This window comes from Lissotriton helveticus, chromosome 1_1 (assembly GCF_964261635.1).
Source record: "Lissotriton helveticus chromosome 1_1, aLisHel1.1, whole genome shotgun sequence".
Taxonomy (NCBI): domain Eukaryota; kingdom Metazoa; phylum Chordata; class Amphibia; order Caudata; family Salamandridae; genus Lissotriton; species Lissotriton helveticus.
The window spans coordinates 1,393,697,296-1,393,716,269 of NC_136057.1; the positions used below are offsets into that span (position 1 = coordinate 1,393,697,296).

The following is an 18,974-nucleotide window of genomic DNA, read 5'->3' on the forward strand; positions in this document are numbered from 1 at the left end:
AGAGGGTTAAAGGAAATACTCGTTCAAACATTTTCATGTAAGAAAATCTACCATTGGTGTGGATTAGGTCCTCAAGAGCTGGAATGATCTGGGAATTTGTGCAATCCTAGAAATCTACATATTTGTAGACATTCGCAAGCTTCTTTCTTACCCATTTCCAACCTGGAAAAAGTCAGTCATTTGCACAAATCCAGGGCGGGAAAAGGGGGAAATCCCAACAAATATTTTACCTTTAAGAATAAAAAAGTAGTTACTTGCCACAAAGCCAAGTCAATATATGAAGCCTAGACCACATGTGATTGTCATTGGAAGTAATGCACATTTCGCTCAACTTCTTCTTAAAAATAGATTGAAGTCCTAAGTGCGAGCATGGCTTAACATTATTAATTGCTAGTGTTCATCCTGCTGCGTGAGCGTGACCTTCACCACAATGATTCCAAAATGTATGTCCCTTCGGCAAAATCACCAAAAAGCTGTCAGAGTCGGTGTTATACACCAAACGCTATTATAACATATGTGATTGAAGTACCTATCCATAGGCAGAATCAAAGCCTAATTCAATCTCACAATATTTGAATGGATTGAATCCCTGACACATATTTATTCCTAAATCAGCAACCCTTTAGCAACATCCATATTTTGGCCTTTTGGAGCCACCAAATACACATACTGTATTTTAACTGGAGAGTGATCATTACCAACATCTTATCATTACAAGAGTCTGTCTGACACACTTCCCTTGATCAGTTTGGTTTAAGATAACTCTAGTTCTCTTTTGGCATTGATTGCTTTTGCTCAGTTCCCTTCAGCGATTACTTAATAAGCATGTCATTCACATTTATGATAAGCCCACAAAAACATGTCCTCCTCCTCATCATGCTGTTTTTAGGATTATTATTCTACCACTAGAGAATGCTTCTATTACAATGAATGATGTGCATTGTTTTCAGGATCAGCATAAATTATCGAGCTTCAGTGCATTAATCACCGTGAAAAGATTTTCCACCTAAAAGTGCCACAGTTCGTAGGATAAACAAGTGCTTAGTTGAAAGTGATCTATTATAATGGAAATGTACTTCATTATTTCTCAATACAAGGCATTTTATTCAAAAATAAATCCTGACAAGCATTACACTCATTTGCTTACTTATTTAGATCATACTTTAAGTAGTCATTTTTTTAAATTAGGATTTTATTGGTTTTAGAGATGGGAGCCGCCTTTCCAAGGTGGCTTACGTGACCCACGGTGTGCTTCACCTTTTTTATGCCTCAGTTGCAGCCTCTGGTGGGCAATCCCATTAAATTCTCTAGCTGTGATTGAGCCATCTGTCGAAGCAGAAGCCCGTCCCTGCCTCTGCATGGGAGACACTCAAGCCACTCTGCATCCATCATCTGTGGTAGAAAGAATCCAATCATGATCGCGGTACCAAGGGGGATGGGTGGATATGAGCCCAGAGGTTGCAGCCTGAGCTGGGACCAATAGGGGCCTGGAGCTACAGAGCTCCATGATGGAGCACGCATGCACCATAAGCCGAGTCAGAGTGGAGCAGGAGTCTGTGGGCATCAAGACAGCCCCATTAAATGTGGTAAGGGTCCCTGGATCTGTCTCTGACAGGGTTGCCCCTCAGCCTGAAGCATAGCTGGTAAACCACTAAAGACACTATGAACTGATTCACATCTTCTCTCCCTTCCAGCCCAAGCTGTGCCTCGGAGACTGAATGCCTGGTGGTTAGGTGCTCTGTGCCTCCTCTTCAGGGAGCAGTCGCTGCCCCATTGCCAGCACAGGACTCTTCCAGACTGGGGAGTTCCCTGGCAAGCACTACTCTACTCCTTTGGCAGGGCACAGTCAACACTTCTTGAACAGCAGCGTGCCTTGCCACAGCCCACCCGGAGGCCAATGGCTGGGCATCGGCATCACCAGAAACGCTCCTTCGTGCCCTGGATACAGTACCTATTGGAGGTGTTTGAGTCTCCCATGAGCATTGTTATTGACCCCATTGAAAGCAGGCTGAGAAACCAAGTCATGGCGGTGACTCAACTGACCCCTGCATAGCAGGCCTGAGCATCACCTCCTCTTCGAATGTGCCTGGTGCTGCCCAGACCCTTCACTCTATGCTACACCCCATACCTAAAGTATTGAATAGACTCCTGTACCCATGGTCATGTAATAATTACCCTTGTCCTATCATATTTTGCTTACCTCATATGTGCACTGTTCTCCTTTTGACAATTGTCAGACTCTGTCCTGGCGAGATATATGTGTGCTCTGTACTTTTGGAAATATAAAAATGACCTTATCAGAAAACACTAAGATGTAACAACACATCTTAAAGTCTGTGGAGCAATCAGAATATGTTAAGATCCAGGGCTGTAAAATGTTTCTGAGCCACCCACCGAGGTGGAAACCAATATGAAACACTTGTGCCTTTATCCTTTTGAGGGCAATAATAATTCCCAACTATATCTACAGTCTCACCTATTTTTTCAAACTGCCCAATGTCACACTTCCTATCATGAATGGTTTGGTTTTATTGCAAATGGAAACATTTTGCTCTACCTTTGGCCCCGTTATACAATCGAATCAAATGTATCCTTAAAAGGCTTATGAATGGGATATGTAAGCTACACCAACGTGGCCCAGCTTGGTTTTGAGTTTTGAAGCGTGAAGTGATCATAGTATTTGTGCTGATCTTGAGCCAGTTTGCTGAGGACCGCAGAATTAGTAGGGCAAGCGCCTCAGCTGCAAGCAAGAAACACACGCACTCAGTATTGTTACTCCGGGCGGAAGACCCCGAGTGGTCTTCGCCCCATTATTTTATAACCACCGGCCACGCCAGGCCAGGGGGTGTTAGAGGGTGCAGTTTCCGGGTCACATCAGCATCACGAGAGTGGTGCTGAGGTCATTACATCCCTCCCCAACTTGGCCTTGACTTGCATCCGAGTACTTAGCAATCAAAGTCTCTAAGTCTCTGGCTCGGCAGTGGATTCGGACTCAGGTTGTAATGCTGAGGGTGGGAACGCCTGCTACTGACCCCATCATTCGACTCATGCTGGGGGTTTGTGTCTGTGCCATCTCTGACCTCCGGTGACTCGACCTGAGGATTAGCAGGGGGATTTCCTTCTGAGTCAGGCTGCGGGCTCAGGCCGCCTCATTCAGCTTCTGCATTTTCAGAAAGGGTGATTTCTCGGCTAGGGCGATCCATGCTCCGGAACCACAACACATTCCTGGTTACAACTTCACCCCCTTGCTTGGCAGTGACCATGGTCCCATTCACACGTGAGGCGGCCCAAATGCCTGGTTTGAAGGGCATCCAGAACTTCCATACGGCTTGTCAATTTTGTATCAAAACCAGATCCCCAGGTAGGAGCTGTTGGGATTTGGCATGTTGTTTCAGGCTGACGCGTTCATTGATCCGGACGCGCCAGGCTTGGATATTTGCTGGTTCATACACCCTTGGTGTCCACCGGCTGGACAAAGGATTGTGTCCTGCCCATGCCCATTGAGCATTAAAGACCAGGGGGACCATTGCATGGTACAGTGTGGTGTTCCTAGGTATTCTTGCAGAAACTGATGTAGACTTATCTCAGGATTAGTGCCCTCCGCACCATGATTCGTAGCGCTTTGTTCAGCATACGCATAAAACTTTCAGCTTCGCCATTAGCCTGAGGCCACTGCTGGGTGATGCAGCAATGTCTTCTACCAAGAGATGTAAGTAGGTCTCTGAAGTCAGCCCCTTGGAACGGTGGTCCGCTATCAGTCTTTATCACTTGGGGGAGTCCCAATAGAACAAAAGGCTTCGCCAGCAGCGGGGCAACATTTGTGAACCCTGCAGACTCTATCAACTCAACTATTGGATACTTGGAGTAGCTGTTGATCATTACAACTGTGATCCTTCTGTCTGGGAAGCTCCCAAAGTTGAGCCTTATCTGGAAGTAGGGGATTGTTCATGGTTCTTCAGTGGTGATGGGCACTGGCGGTTCTTGAGTACTCGTCATCTAGCAGGATGGCCATCGCTGCACAAGTTCATTCACGGCGGCTTCCAGCCCCAGGAACCAGATCTTTTCTCTAATCTGAGATTTCATCTGAACAGTCCCTTGTTGGCCCCCGTGGGCGAGGGAGGCCACATGGGCCTGAGACTTTCAGGGATTACAATGTGAGACCCCCGTAGTATCAGACCATCTGCTGTGGCATTCATGTCGTCCCGCACCATCCACTTCAAGGCTCTCCTTATCCAGGCCACACCAGTTGTTGGCGTCTCGTGAAAAGTTGTGCCATGACCCTTGCTGGAGGGCATCCATGACTCTCATCATAACTGGATAACTCCTAGTCGCCTCGCTGATTTTCTTGATGGTGAGCACCTGGGGACATTCTTCTTGAGACACCAGGTTTACATAGTCTTCTGTGGTGTTGGTGTTGTCGGTGTCACCTGCTGCCGGAATAGGCGGGTACCAGGAAAGAAAATCAGCGGGGTTCTTTGACCCTAGTTTGTAGATTAGTTCCATTTGGTAGTGTTGCAGTTGGATCACCCAGCGTTCAATTCGTGGGGATGGGTGTTGTGCTGTACCTCGGAAAAAGGTAACAAGTGGCTGGTGATCAGTGACTACACATAATTGCTGTCCGCTGATTTAGGGATGAAAGTGGCCGCATACCCACTACATCGCAAGTGCCTCCCTTTCTATTTGAGAGTACCGTGCTTCGTCGGTGTGAGAGCTCTGCTGGCGAATGTGAGGGGAGGCCATTTCTCTGATTTCACTTCTTGGGTTATCACTGCTCTCAGTCTTACAGGACTGGCTTTGACCAGTAGTTCTGTGTTTCTTTTTGCATCGAAATAAGCCATGGTTGTCTTGCTGAGCAGGGCTTCCTTGAAGTTACGAAAAGCTTCTTCCTCATGGCCCCACTTTCATTCAGTGTCTTTCTTTGTTAGGGCCCAGAGAGGTTAGGCTATGGTTGCTAGGTAGAGAATGAACCAGCCTCAGTAGGTGACCATTGCCAGGAAGCTGCGCACTTCAGTTCAGACATGGTGGTCAGAGCTGGTGCTTGCTTGATGACGTGAGACTTGCGAGGGTCTACCTGTGCTCCTTACTGATTGAACACATAGCCCAAAAACTCGATGGAGTTCTGAAAGAATGAGAACTTGTCCTTATGAAGTGTAACCCCGTCTAAGGTGCCGGTGATGTTATCCGATGGAGGATGAATAAATTAAGATGTCGTCACTGACATTCAGTACCCCCTGCAGACCAGACAGGGACTCTCGAATTGCATCTTGAAAAACTTCCGCCACTGATAAGATTCCGAAGTTCAGTCATTTCAGCATTAGTTGGCGATACCAAGAAACGTTCCCTATTACCCCTTGTTCGAGTTTGTGTAGCTCTTGTACGACCGAGGTCCTCAGGTGAAATGGTAGTCATCGGTGCCAGAGGGATACTGGCTTAGCAGGTTTGTCAATATGCAGATTGACATGGGGAGGCTTAAGACACCGAGCCTTATGAACAGGTAAGGAAACAGGTCTAATATCTCCTCCGTCTGGAAGGTTTATACGGCATATGCAAAGGTGACCAGACCTAGGTCTTCTGCGGTGTGGCTTCCAACGAGGGTATCAGCCTCTCTGTCGACCATGTGGAAAGGGGTTGTGATTTCTTGGTCAGCCGCTCTCATCTGGGTGGTCATCTTGCCTTTTAGAGGTAAGGGTGTCTGGCTTCCATATGTGAATATTTTAAGATTAGATGTGGACAACGGAGGGCGTGAATGGAGTTGCCGATATTGCTGGATCCCCATTTTGTTGATGGAGGCGCCGGTGTCAATCAGGTTTTAGACACTGGATACTACTACCACGCATGTTGGTTGTGGATGCCTGCATCGCTTGAGGTCACCTACAAATAAGATGAGGACTATTTCTTATTTATCATCAAGGGACGAGTCTTCTAGGTGGTGACGTTGTGATATTTTGGATGCTCCCTGGGGTTCTGGGTCTTCCAGAGACAATTGTTGTTCTGACTTCAACGGTGGCCCTCTGCCTCGCATTCTTGTTTCTTGGCCCACCTCTGCATGCACTGGCAAATTGGTTTAGGGTGACACACTTAGAGCATGTTCGTCCTTGCGCTGGGCATTCTTTGATGCGGTGTTCTTCTCTCCTACAGTACCCGCATTGGGATCCGGGGGTTGGTTGTCTGTTGCAGCCTGTTCCCTCTTCCACGTGTACGGACAGCACCAGCGTGTTGAATTTTTACCATCGGGGCCTTTCCGGTTGCTGTGTGATGGTGATTTCCATTTCTGTTGCTCTGGCATTGGATAGGTTATGGGACAGTGCCAGGATAAGGATATCTTGAAAGGTGATGCCAGGTTGGCGTAGGATGAGGCCTCTCACTGTTTTGTCTGGCAGCCTTGTATGATTTGCACTCTCACTTCTTTGGGCTGGTCGTCAGCAGTGCATGTGCTGGATTGTTCTCGCAAACATGCGTAAAAGGTGTTCGTAGGCTCCCCTTCCCTTTGGCGGACTTGGCAGAGTTTGAAGTGATTGTAGTCCGGGTTGAGTTGTGGTACAAAATTTGCATTGAGTGCTCTGACTGCTGCATCATAGTCATTTGCTACTCCAGTGTTGGGTAGGTGCGCAAAAAGTTTGCAGATCTCCTACCCAGGGTAATGGAGCTGCAAGGACTTCTTTACAGTGCCGTCTGTCTCCCGGGTCACGATATAGTAGTTGTTCAGCCACCCAATCCAGGTCTTCCAACAAGGGGGGCGGGGGGCAGTAGCAGGGTCCGCGAATTTACTAAATGGTGGCAGCGCTCTGACTCGTGTGTGCTGGGTGGTAGGTGGGGCGGGAGGCTGCACCTGCTGGGGACTGGCTTTGACTGCTTCATCAACCATGGCTGCAAGGCAGTGTGGGTGCAGTTGATGGTATGGAGTGGCATACTCACTGAGCTGAGGCAGAAGATCTGTTGCAGCCAACGCTTGATGAGGGTCTCAATAATTGTCATTTATGGCAGCTCGTGCTTGTTTTTTTTGTACCCTCTGGGGCACTGGCTTCTGTTACCTAGGATGTGGTGTTCCAGGCAGTTGTCTGGCAGGTGGGCAGGGTAGTTCTTGTGCTTTAGGTTGTCTTTATTGTTATTTCCCCTTTTTATTTTTATTTCTCCTCTTTTCCTGTTGCTGTCTTTGTAGTTATATGATGTCTCTATTGTTATTTCCGACATTGCCTTTTAGTCTATTTGTGATGGCCTTGCCCTCACCAGCAAAATGGAAGGTTCTAGGGCATGGGGCAGGCAGCAGGTTTCCGGAGCCTCAGGGAGGAGATCGCGAAAGGTAAAAAACATAGACGTGGGGGGACAAAAAACATAGAAGTGGGGGGACGCTCAAAGACAGGAAGGCCTGATAAAAATAACAAACCCCACTGGAAAAAACTTACCAGTAGACCTGATCATATAGACAAGCTAAAGGACAGTACTCCTGTGCTCACGGGCAACACCTCGACGGATAATCAGACATTCTGTAAGTGGATAACAACTACTGGGGCCTTATTAGGCTCAAATGGTAAAAATATCTTTACCAAGAGCAAAAGGAATGCTCCATGGTTCTCTCGAGAGCTGAAACTGAAATTAGGAGAGGTGAGAGCACGGGAACGGGTGTGGCGCAGGAATTACGATGCCGACGCCCGTAATGTCTATAAATCAATCAGAAGGCAATATCATGTGCAGATCAAGTTAGCAAAAAAGGCCCATTATCTACAAGCAATATCTAATGCAGGCACGGGACAAAAAGAAATTTTTAAAATAGTAAATGAATATATTAATCCATCAGCTCTATTGCAGGAGATCCCGCCCTCTCAGGAACTCTGCAATACGATTGCAGACTATTTTGAACGGAAGATTTCGGATATTGTGAAGATCTTCCCTCCGGTATCCTCCATCCTACAGAACCCAGGACCAACAGAGGTGGAGAGTGCATCTTTTAGGTCTCCCGGTTTGAACTCATTTGACCCGGTTTCTCTTGATGATACCCTTGAAGCCATTATGGCCAGTAAATCCGGCTCCCCCTTTGATCCCTGCCCACCCTTAGCTCTGCAGGCATTAGGAGAGGTGGTTAACCCTATTATTAATAACATCATAAACTCTTCATTGGCGACAGCAGAAATCCCTAATGAATGGAAGCTTGCCGCAGTCAAGCCCCTCCAGAAAAAGGCCCTACTGGACGTTACTACTCTCTCCAATCTGCGTCCCATTTCCTTGCTCCCACTGCTATTTAAACTGGCGGAAAAATTTGTAAATGTTCAACTTATAAATTTCTTAGAGGAGAATAACATCCTGCATCCCAACCAGTCAGGGTTTCGGTCGAAACATTCCACCGAGTCGGCCCTGCTGTTTACAGCAGAGACCCTCCGAACCGCTATGGACCAGGGTAAGAAGGCTGTCCTGATTTTACTCGACCTATCGGCAGCCTTCGATACGGTTTCACATGTCATTCTGGTGGACCGGATGGTTCAGGCAGGAATAGGAGGGGTAGCTCTGGCTTGGTTTAAAAACTTTCTTTACAACAGACGCCAAGTCACAGTTCTGGGCCAATTTCACTCAGAAGCCAAAGTCATCAGCTCTGGGGTCCCCCAGGGCTCTAGTTTGAGCCCGATACTGTTCAATCTGTATATGGCGCCCCTGATTAAGCTAATTGCGTCATTCCAGATTAGCACAATATCGTATGCTGATGACACACAGCTCATTCTGGTGTTGGACAAGGAACGGCCTGATGCAGAGGAAAACTTGAAAAAATGCTTAGCAGCAACGTTTGAGTGGATGACTAATAATCACCTCAAATGTAATTCCGGCAAGACGGAAATCCTGCCGTTTGGAAACGAAAATCTGTTTTCCCCGAAGCACTGGTGGCCTGAGGATGCGGAAGTTCCTCCCTCTACCATTTCCTCGGCACGAAACCTGGGCATCAAATTTGATGACCAGCTGTCTTTTAAACAGCAAGCAGCAGCCGTAGCTGGCATGTGTTTCCACCTAATCAAATCTTTGAGGAAATTTTTTGATCTCCTTCCTCTGCCAGCTAGGAAAACGGTAGCAGTTGCGTTAATAACCTCCAGGATGGACTACTGCAACAGCCTATATGCTGGAGCTAATAAGTCCATACTCCATAGGCTGCAGATGGTCCAACACGCAACTGCCCGGTTGGTACTTCGGTGGCCCCGCAAATCATCCGCCTCGGCCGCACTCAGTGCATTGCATTGGCTTCCAATTTGTAAAAGGATCTTGTTTAAGATCCTGCTGATCACCTTTAGAGCTTTCCATCAGCTGGGACCTAAATATCTGTCCAGTGGCTTCAAGAGGTACTATCCTACCCGCTGTCTCAGATCTGCGAGTCAAAATCTGTTAACAGTTCCCAAGTTTAAACTGGCAACTAAAGGAGGGAAATCCCTGTTTGTCTTGGGAGCTAAAGCATGGAACAAGCTTCCGCTCTGCATGCGGGCACTGGCCCACGAAAGTCATTTCAGGAAGTCCCTGAAAACCTGGGTGTTCTCCCTCACAGATGCTGCCTGTAGGGCACTAGTGTAATGTACGCGTTACTGAATGGCTTTTTCCTCCAACCTAAACCAGCTGGGTTGGTAAAGCGCCAAGATACTCCTTGGAGTGGCAGTTGCGCTATATAAGTGATTATTACATTACATTACGTCACGACATGAAGTGACGTCACAAACGGTAAAAAACATAGACTTCTAATAATTGAGGTGCATTGGGGCTGGTAGTTCCTGGCTGCTTAAGCTCCGCGGGTACGTATTTGTTGACATTTTGATAGGTGCAATGTCCATAAGGAACAGTAGACTTTTAAAAAATTGGAAGTGAAAATAACCCAAAATATTTTTATAAACATTATTTGTTAACGGAGTGTGAGGGATCCGAACCCCGGGCATGTGAGCGTACAGCGGTATCAGATCCATACGACTAATCCAGGATACCTATATGGGGCTCGTAGTACCTGGCTGATGCCGCTGCGTCTATTATTGACAGCCAGCCCTGTACTTTGGAGATCAACGGGGTGGCTGTGCCGGTAAGTAATGCCATCATTGAAAGTCCAGCTTTTGGGCAGGGGGGACGGCTTCTACCCGGTAAAATAAGTTAAAATAAGTGGGGGGATGCTGTCCACCCGCGTGGTACCCCGACTCGAGCCCTGGAACCGAGATGCATTGGCATCGGGTGGAGCAATGAAGCTCCAACGGGTGGGGGATGTTGACGCGCAGTGGAGACTGTTTTGAGGACACTGCGGATTTCGGTGGGCCTACAGCGCAACGGCATCTGCGCCGAAGGTAGGCGCATGTCGGTGTTCAGGGTGATCTTGTAACTTGCAGTCTGCGGTTGTGCAGAGTCACCACCCTCATTGCCACTGTGCTGATGTTGAGCCAAATAGTTGAGGGCCGCAGGATTAGTAGGGCAAGTGCTGCAGCTGCATGCAAGGAACACACACTAAGTATTGTTACTCTGGGCGGAAGACTCGAGTGGTATTCGCCCCTTTATTTTATAACCTCCGCCCACACCTGCAGCTTTTCAGCACCACGAGAATGGTGCTGAGGCCTTTACAGTATATATCTCCATTAGACGGTTGGATTGTGCGAATTTAGAGCACAATGTACACAGTTGCTGGGAAAGGGTATAACAAAAGTAGGTGGCGCAGGACATGAAGCCTGCTCATGGGAAATGAAGGATAAACATTTAGGGCCTGATTACATTTGACGAACGGGTTACTCAATCACAAACTTGATGGATATCCTACCTGCCGTATTACCAGTTTCATTATATTCCATTGGATAAAATGGAGCTTGTAATATGGCAGATGGGATATTGGTCACGTTTGTGAGGGAGTAATCCCTCTGCTGAACTTGTAATCAGGCCCCAGTAATGCACACTGTACTGAATTGTGCATTTGAAGCTAGCCTTTTTCTCCTGTGAAGGGCTACACATTTCAACAAGCTTCCCACATGTTTTGACTTTGTGTGCAATGTGCCTCTTTACCTTATTGTGTTACTGATTAGCACATGCTGGTGGAGAATACTTCTCTCCATTTGCCTTTTGCTGTAGCTGACTTGTTTCAACCCTGTTTCCTTTCGTTCAATGTGCTTTGATTTTGGCGGTCTCGCTTCATGAGGTGGAGCCACTTCTCTGAAAGTTTATGTATTGTTTACTCATACCCAATTTTGGATCTGACATGGGCGATTAAGACTATAGATGCGACCATAGCGGCGTAGTGACCATCGAAGTTCTAAGCCACCTACCTCAGGTCCCAAAAGACAGTTTTTAATCTTATGTTGGGGAGTAGTTTCAATAAAAAGTTATCTTACATCCCACTATGCAATTTTAAACCCTTCATCAATGTGTGGGAACGTTCTGTCACTCACTAAACACATTCCCAAAACGTGTCATGGACATCAGTTCGGGGCTGGAAGCGGATTTGTTGATAAAGCATGTCACTTAAAAGTGGGTTAGAGTACAGCGTCCTCTAAGAGTAAGCTCCTCCTTAATATACAGCAGGGCAGGATAAAGATTCATCAGATACAATTTTCCAAACAGGCCTGAATCATACTTTATTCTCTGTTGAGGTAGGGTGTTTACATATATTCAAATCATTTATAATGTGTCTTCCTCAAAGTTACTTATGTAGTTCCCATATGGCCAAATCAGTAGCCTGAGAGACAGACAGACACCACAACATAGGTGAAGGGGAGGAAGAGAGTGGAATGGAATGATTGAGTTTCAGGATAAAATCCAAAACAAGAGCACCAAGTTGACTCAAGGTAGGGGAAACTCCAGTTTGGTGAATTCACAAATTGAGAAACCAATATTCCATCATAATGTGAGTAAACTGAACACTGAAGCATCAGGAAAAAACAGGAGGGAACAGATAAGAGGAAGAAAAATGGAAGGAATAGTAGAAATGTAAAATGTATTTATTTATTTGATTTCCACATCTATATACTTAATTAATTCATTATTTAAAAAGTGCTCTGGGCACCCAGGGCCATAATGGCACTAATTATCAGGGTATATTTTATCGAAGATGTGCATAGACAGGGTAAGATGTGTAAGGGTACGAATGGGGAAGAGGTTCCAGGATATAGGTGGGTTAAATGCAATTAGCTATAGGTAGGGTTAGAGATTCTGGGGTATATTCAGGGGTATATTTACATTGGTGTAGGTGTTCAGAGAAGAACCATTGTATAGGTAGAAGTAGAGGTACAGGAAATACGTATAAGTAGAAGTAATATGATTTATTTAGGAGTAGCAGTGAGATATTATAGGAAAGTGCAATGGTATTAGGGTATAGACAGTGGTTAAACTAGTGCAGGGCAGGTAGGTGTATCTGTACTAGATTATAGGTTGGAGTAGTATGGTTTTGGGGGCAGAGGTAGACATGAGAGCATATAATGTATAATGCTATAAGAAGGGTTAAAGGTGGTAAAGTATTGGAATGGGTGACAGGAAAAGGGTATATGTAGGAATACACTATTAGGAGTGTTAGAAATGGGGGTCTCTAGTGGGCAGGGGTAGGTACCACTGCCCAAATAAGGACCCTTGCTTCTAGTCAGGGTAAGGAGGAAACCCTCTGAGATAATCCCTGCTCACCCTCTAGGTATCTTGGCACGAGCAGTCTAGGCTAACCAGAGGCAATGTGTAAAGTATTTACCAACACTCACAGTAACACAGTGAAACCACCACAAACTGACTCCCCAACAGTTTAGAAAAATAAAGGTATTTAATCTAAACTACACAAGACCAAAACGACAAAAATCCAGCTCCTCGATGCGATGGCTACGGCGATGACTCTCGCAGTGACGTCCGCAAGCAGGCGGTGCGGCGATCTCACCCAGCGACAAAAGGCTCTGCGACGACACTCGCAGCGATGTTAGACTTCCCGCACCGATCGGGTGCGTCCAGCAAACGAAGGATGCGACGGCGCTGACAGCGGCAACAGGCGCTGCGACGATCTCGACCTTCGTAGCAGTGGGAATTTCCTCGCACTATCGAGGATGCGCTCCACGGCGAGCGATGCGATAACTTTTCTGTAGCAAAGTCTCTCAAGCTTAGTTTCCAGGTTCCCAGCACAGGTACAACTTCCAGAGGCACCACACATGGGCCACGCACTCCAGGAAGGACAGAACTCTCTCAGTAGAGCTCAGGGGAAGCTGGGGGTGAAGTCATTTTGTTCCTGGGACTTCAGAACAGGGAGCCAGCTCTTCTCAGGCCCTGGGAGATTCCTTCAATCAAGGGGACACAGCACAAAGCAAAGTCCTTCCCCTCTCCTTGGCAGCAAAGCAACAGCAGGGCAATCCAGCAGAGCAACAGCTGGACAATCTTCCTTCTTCAGTTTCAGCTTTCTCCTTGGCAGAGGTTCCTTCTTGATTCCAGGATGATCTAATTTTCTGTTGTCAGGGGTCCTGTACTTATACCCCTAAAAGTCTTTGTTCTCTTTGTGCAAGTGGGCCCTAAACCCGGTCTGAACCGGTTATTGGTGTTTCTTGAGCACTTTGTTTTCCTGGCTTCTCCTTTCCTTTCAGAGTGAGGGGCAGGGTCGTCAGCCGCCCAGCAAGAGGTGGAGCCAGCATTGTGGAAGGCAGGCACAGCCCTATTCAGGCCTAGGTGCAATCTCCTCCCACCACTCAAGTTGCAGATGTAGTCATTCAGCCTAGGGCTGACTCAGCCAGCCTCCTGGGGAATCCCCAGCCCCTGTCACTCTCAAACCAGACAGTCAATACACAAACAGGCCCAGGCACACACAAGGGTCAGACAAGAGAACAGCAACTTTCTAAAAGTGCTGTTCTCAAACACCGGATTTAAAAACAACCTTTCCTAAAAGATGTGTTATTAAATTCTGAGTTCAGGGATACTAGACTCTTATGTCCTATCTTATTCCTATGGGAAGAAATGCTGGTAGCCACTGTAGCCAGCATCCCCCATGATAGCGTATGGAGCAAAATAGCCTTGCAGCAGTGAAAAACGAAAATGGCTGTAATTCACTACCAGAGCATGTCACCTGCACAAGTACATGCTCTACCTTTCACACACACTGCACCCTGCCCAATGGGGTATCCTGGGCCTTCCATAGGGGTGACCTATGTGCACAGAAAGGGAAGTGTTAGGCCTGGTCAGTGGGGACACTGACCTGGAGGACATGGCAGTTCACAGACTGCACACAGGCACTGCGGTGGCAGGCCTGAGGCACCATTTTAGGGCTACTCATGTGGGTGGCACAATCAGTGCTGCAGGCCCACTAGTAGCATTTGTCATCACCAGCCCTGGCACACCCAGTGCACTTTACTAGGGACTTCATGGTGATACAAATATGCCAATCATGTATATCCAATCTCACTAACAATTTACATAGAGAGCATATGCACTTTAGCACTGATCAGCAGTGGTAAAGTGCGCAGAGACCTATTGCCAACAGCCACGGGTCAGGAAAAATAAGGGAGGAAGAAGCAAAAAGTTTGGGGATGACCTGCAAGAAAGGCCAGTTCCAACAAGGAGTATTTTGTGGATACGCAGGGGTTGAAGTACTATGGTATGGCTAACAATAGGGGTACTAGGATACAGGTAAGGATGGTGCTGCAAGGATATAACTGGGGGAGGAGTAGAAAGGTATACATTGGAGTAGAGGTACAATGGTATGGGTAGTAAGTAGAGGAACTAGGCTGTAGGTAAGGGAAGTGATAGTAGGCTAATGAGAGTGGTGGAGGTTCTAGCATTTAGGAAGGGGAAAAGCAGGTACTAAGCTATAGTCATTCAGAGAGCGTGGGGTTACTGAAGAAAATACTATTGAGTGCAAAGAGAGGGGGACTGCCTGGGTATTGGGAGAACAATAAAGTTACAGCGAGGTATACAGGAAGGTGAGAGAAAGGGTGAATGAGGCTGGGAGTTCAGTCATAAACCAGAAACAAGGATCCATGTGATCCTGGGGAAAATATTCTGCATCTAGGGCATCTACTAGGATGTATTCAACATCCTGGGAACTCTATTCATTTAAAAACAAATCGAGAAAATAGGTTCTCAGGACACATTTACTCAACAACAGGTTTCCTTAAATGTGTTTTTCTCCATATCACAGACAATTACATACTCAAGTATCCAACTGGCTTTTAATAATAACCCAGCCCGGGCTAGGGGACAAGCTCAATAGATGCCTAGTTCTCCAATTTGTTAAACGCCACCTCCCAGATGTTGTCCTATTGTAGGAAACACACCTTATTGGTAATAATTGTTACGCTCTTAACAGGTGGGGCTACACAATGGCGATACATGCCGGCTTCACTTCAGGGACCCGAGGGGTGGGCATTCTAGTATGCCGGAATTTTCCATTTGCCATTGAACACACAGAGACAGCCCCTTTGGGACGCTTTGCAGTGCTCTTGGGGAGATGGGAGGGACAAATACTCAATTTAGTGACGATTTATATCCCACCAGGTCTCCAAACTCAATCATATCTTGATCTGGGCAAACTTCTCCTTTCCCTTCCTGATGGGCAGCTCCTCCTGGGCGGAGACTTCAACGCAGTAATATCGGGGGGGACTAGATAGGCACCCACCGAGACATCACCACAGGGCACATATGGCTTTCCAACCTCCTGGAGGTATTCGGCCTAGTAGACCTCTGGTGCATGCACCACCCAAACCTCCAACAGTACACATTCTTTTCAGGCCCACACCACACCCTCTCTAGAATAGATTATATCCTAATGCCTTTACAACACAACACTAACATCCAGGAGATCAGGCACCTGGTGCAGGTATATCAGACCATTCCCCCATATGGGCTCATCTCACTATTGGGGAACGGAAGGTTGGCTGCATTGCGCCCATAAACCCCGGGTTCCTCAATAATCCAGAGACTAAAAATATAATGACTTGTTCGATCGACCAGTACTTCCAAGAAAATGATGGGACGGTGGAGTCCCCTACTGTCCTTTGGGAGGCATTCAAAACTGTAATTAGGGGAGAGGCCCTCTCCACAATAGCGGGGCAATGCAAGGAGAAGGAAAAGCAAATGCTTACTGTTGAGCGCAACCTTCTCACTTTGGAAGGGGCAGCTCAAGCTACAGGGGGATACGGCTACTCTGCACCAGATGCAGCTCAAAGCTGCTGAATACAAGGCATTGGCCACTAATGCCGCAAAGAACCTAGCGAGAGACAGGGACGGCCGTCTATACGATCAAGGTGACAAAGCGGGCAAATTAATAGCCTGGTTGGACAAGTAACAGAAAGTGCTGAGGGTGGTGGCGGAGCTCAGTGATGAATCGGGTGCCCTCCTAACTGAGCCTCAGGAGATAGTGCAAGAGTTCGCAGCACACTTCAAAAAGGTGTACCGAAGGGGATTGGAACTCCCGGAGGAGGACTCCTCCGCGCTCTTGCCCGACATTAGGCTGCCTACCCTCTCCGACGCAGACCGAGAGGCCCTGGAGAGTGCACTCACTGCAGAAGAGCTGGCCGAGGCGATTACCAAACTCAGGTCTGGACAAGCTCAAACCTGACAGCCTGGGCCCACACCTTAAGCGTATGTTTGAGGACAGTAAAGTGCTGGGGAAATTGCAGAGAGACCAACGCATTGCCACAATAATGGCCATCCCGAAGGAGGGGAAACCCAAAGAGATGTGCGCGTCTTATAGGCCAATCCCATTACTTAACGAGGCTGTCCGATCAAAACAGTCACAGAAGTGTTCACGTATCTGGGAATTTTCATCACCATTGATTTGACAGCCCGATATGAGAGAAAGCTCTTACCTCCCCGGCAGAGGCTCAAAAGGGACACAGCCACCTGAAAGAAGCTCCCGCTGTCCCTACTGGGCCAGGCAGCTCGTTTCAAGATGATGACATTGCTACGCTTTCTATACGCTCTACAAAACTACCCGGATTTAGTCCCAAAAAAGTACTTTAAAGAAATCGAAGCCACCCAGAGGGACCTATTATGGGCGGGAACGCCACGTATTTCACTCCACAAACTCACACTAGGGTGGTACAATGGGGGAATAGCACTTCCAGACATTAGGAAATAGTACTCGGCAGCCCACCTCTCGGCTATTAATCAGGGTACATACTGTGGTGGGGACGATCCTGGCTATGGGATGGATAGATGGCTCCTCCCGGGCAGGAACGTCGAGACAGCGCTCTACTCTAAACCTAACAAATACCCCCTTACAGGGCCCACAAAACAATCGGTCCAACTTTGGCACATTGTGAGCCGCAACCTGGGATGGGCGGATCGACATACGCTGGCTGAACTGGGTTGCACTAAAGGGTTCAGAAACTGGGACCTGATAGGGATCTACTGTATAAAAGATCTATGGGGACCCAATGGAATGGTGTTGTGTGCCTCACTGCAGCAGACATATAAATTAGCACAGATAGAGTTTTTTAGATATGCGCAGGTCAGGCACTCACACCTGGCAAATATTCCACACGGAACACCCTTCCCAGAATCCCCTCCCCTAAAGGACATACTGCTGGACGGTCTCCTGCCAGAAAAGGCCATCTCCCTCACATACAAAAAACTCATACACCACACCCCTGACCCCCTACTCGAACTCAGGAGAAAATCGGAGAATGACGGTCTTGAGATCGACGATGAGGAATGAAAGCACTTTCCTCCCCTAAGGAGGTGGCAATATCAGCAAAATTGAGGCTGATACAATTGAAAATCCTACATCGCAGCTACATCTCCGGTAACCGACTTGTATTAATGGGCAGGAGTGAGGAAGGGCTCTGTAGAAGACGGTGTGGGGAAATGGGGATGCTTATTTATATAATATGGGAGTGTCCCCTGATACAAACCTACTGGAAGCAGGTGCATACCTGTATGAGTATTGTCTGTGGGGTGGAAATACTGCTCAAAATCAAAAGATGCCTCTTAAACATCTGGGAGCCCACTGATCTGACAGCAAAAGGCAAACTTTGGGTGACTCTCGGCCTTGCTATAGCAAAACGTAACAAAGCTCGCCTGTGGAGGGCAGCAACACCTCCAAAGCTTGGTGCATGGAAAAAGGACATGGACTGGTGTATGCTGCAAGAGAAGACAGTCTATGTGGCTCGGGCTGCCCCGGAAATGGATATCAATCTGGTCTAAGTGGAACGAATACCCTGGCAACCTGTGTGAACCCCCCCCTGATCCCATCCCTTGACGTGCCGTTCACTTCTTAATGTGATATGCAATATTACCATCTTGTACTCTACTTAATTGAAATGTGTGATCTTTGTTTGCGATCCTGACCTCGTAACACTGTTAAAGTAATTCTTTCATGTATGTACTGACCTTCAAGATTACCTGTACCAATAAAAAGAATTATAAAAAAATAATAATAACCCAGCCAATTCCTTTAACCAAAATTTCACCCCTGCATTTCACAGTACCTTGTTTATAACCTAAGGATTCTATGAATTCTTTAGTTGGATGTGAATTGCTTTTAGAAGGTTAATATGAGCAGGTTCTTGGAGGAATACCCTCCTCTCCGAACCTACAGAGATCAACTACGGAGTACCCCAAGGATTATCGCTCAGCCCTACGCTCTTCAACATCTGTATGGCCCTCCTTGCTGCTATCGTTAGACAGCACAGACTCAGCATAGTATCCTATGCCGACGACACCCAGCTCATCCTGTCCCTCACGGAGAACCCCGAAGACACCAGACTCAACTTCCAGGAAGGAATGAAGGATGTTGCAGCCTGGATGAGCAGCAGCTGCCTAAAACTCAACTCGGAGAAGGCAGGGGTCCTCGTCTTCGGACCCTCCCCCACTTCCTGGGGCAATAACTGGTGGCCCTCCACCCACGGAAAGCCAGCCACCCCCACAGACTGAATGAGCGAGTGACTGGGTGTCTAAATTGATTGATTGGGTGTGTAAGTGGCCGTATGGGTAAGTGAGTGGCTGTTTGAGTGAGTGGCTGTTTGAGTGGGTGTTTGGTTAAGTGAGTTGGTGTGCGAGTGCCTGTATTGGAGAGTGATTGTCTGTGT

General features: G+C 47.3%; 1 protein-coding gene across 2 annotated transcripts in view; it reads left to right on the top strand.

The window, feature by feature from the left end:
• LOC144825548 (cytochrome P450 2D6-like) overlaps positions 1-18,974 on the top strand; it is a 470,217-nt gene that overhangs the window by 47,896 nt on the left and 403,347 nt on the right. The window lies entirely within an intron of this gene.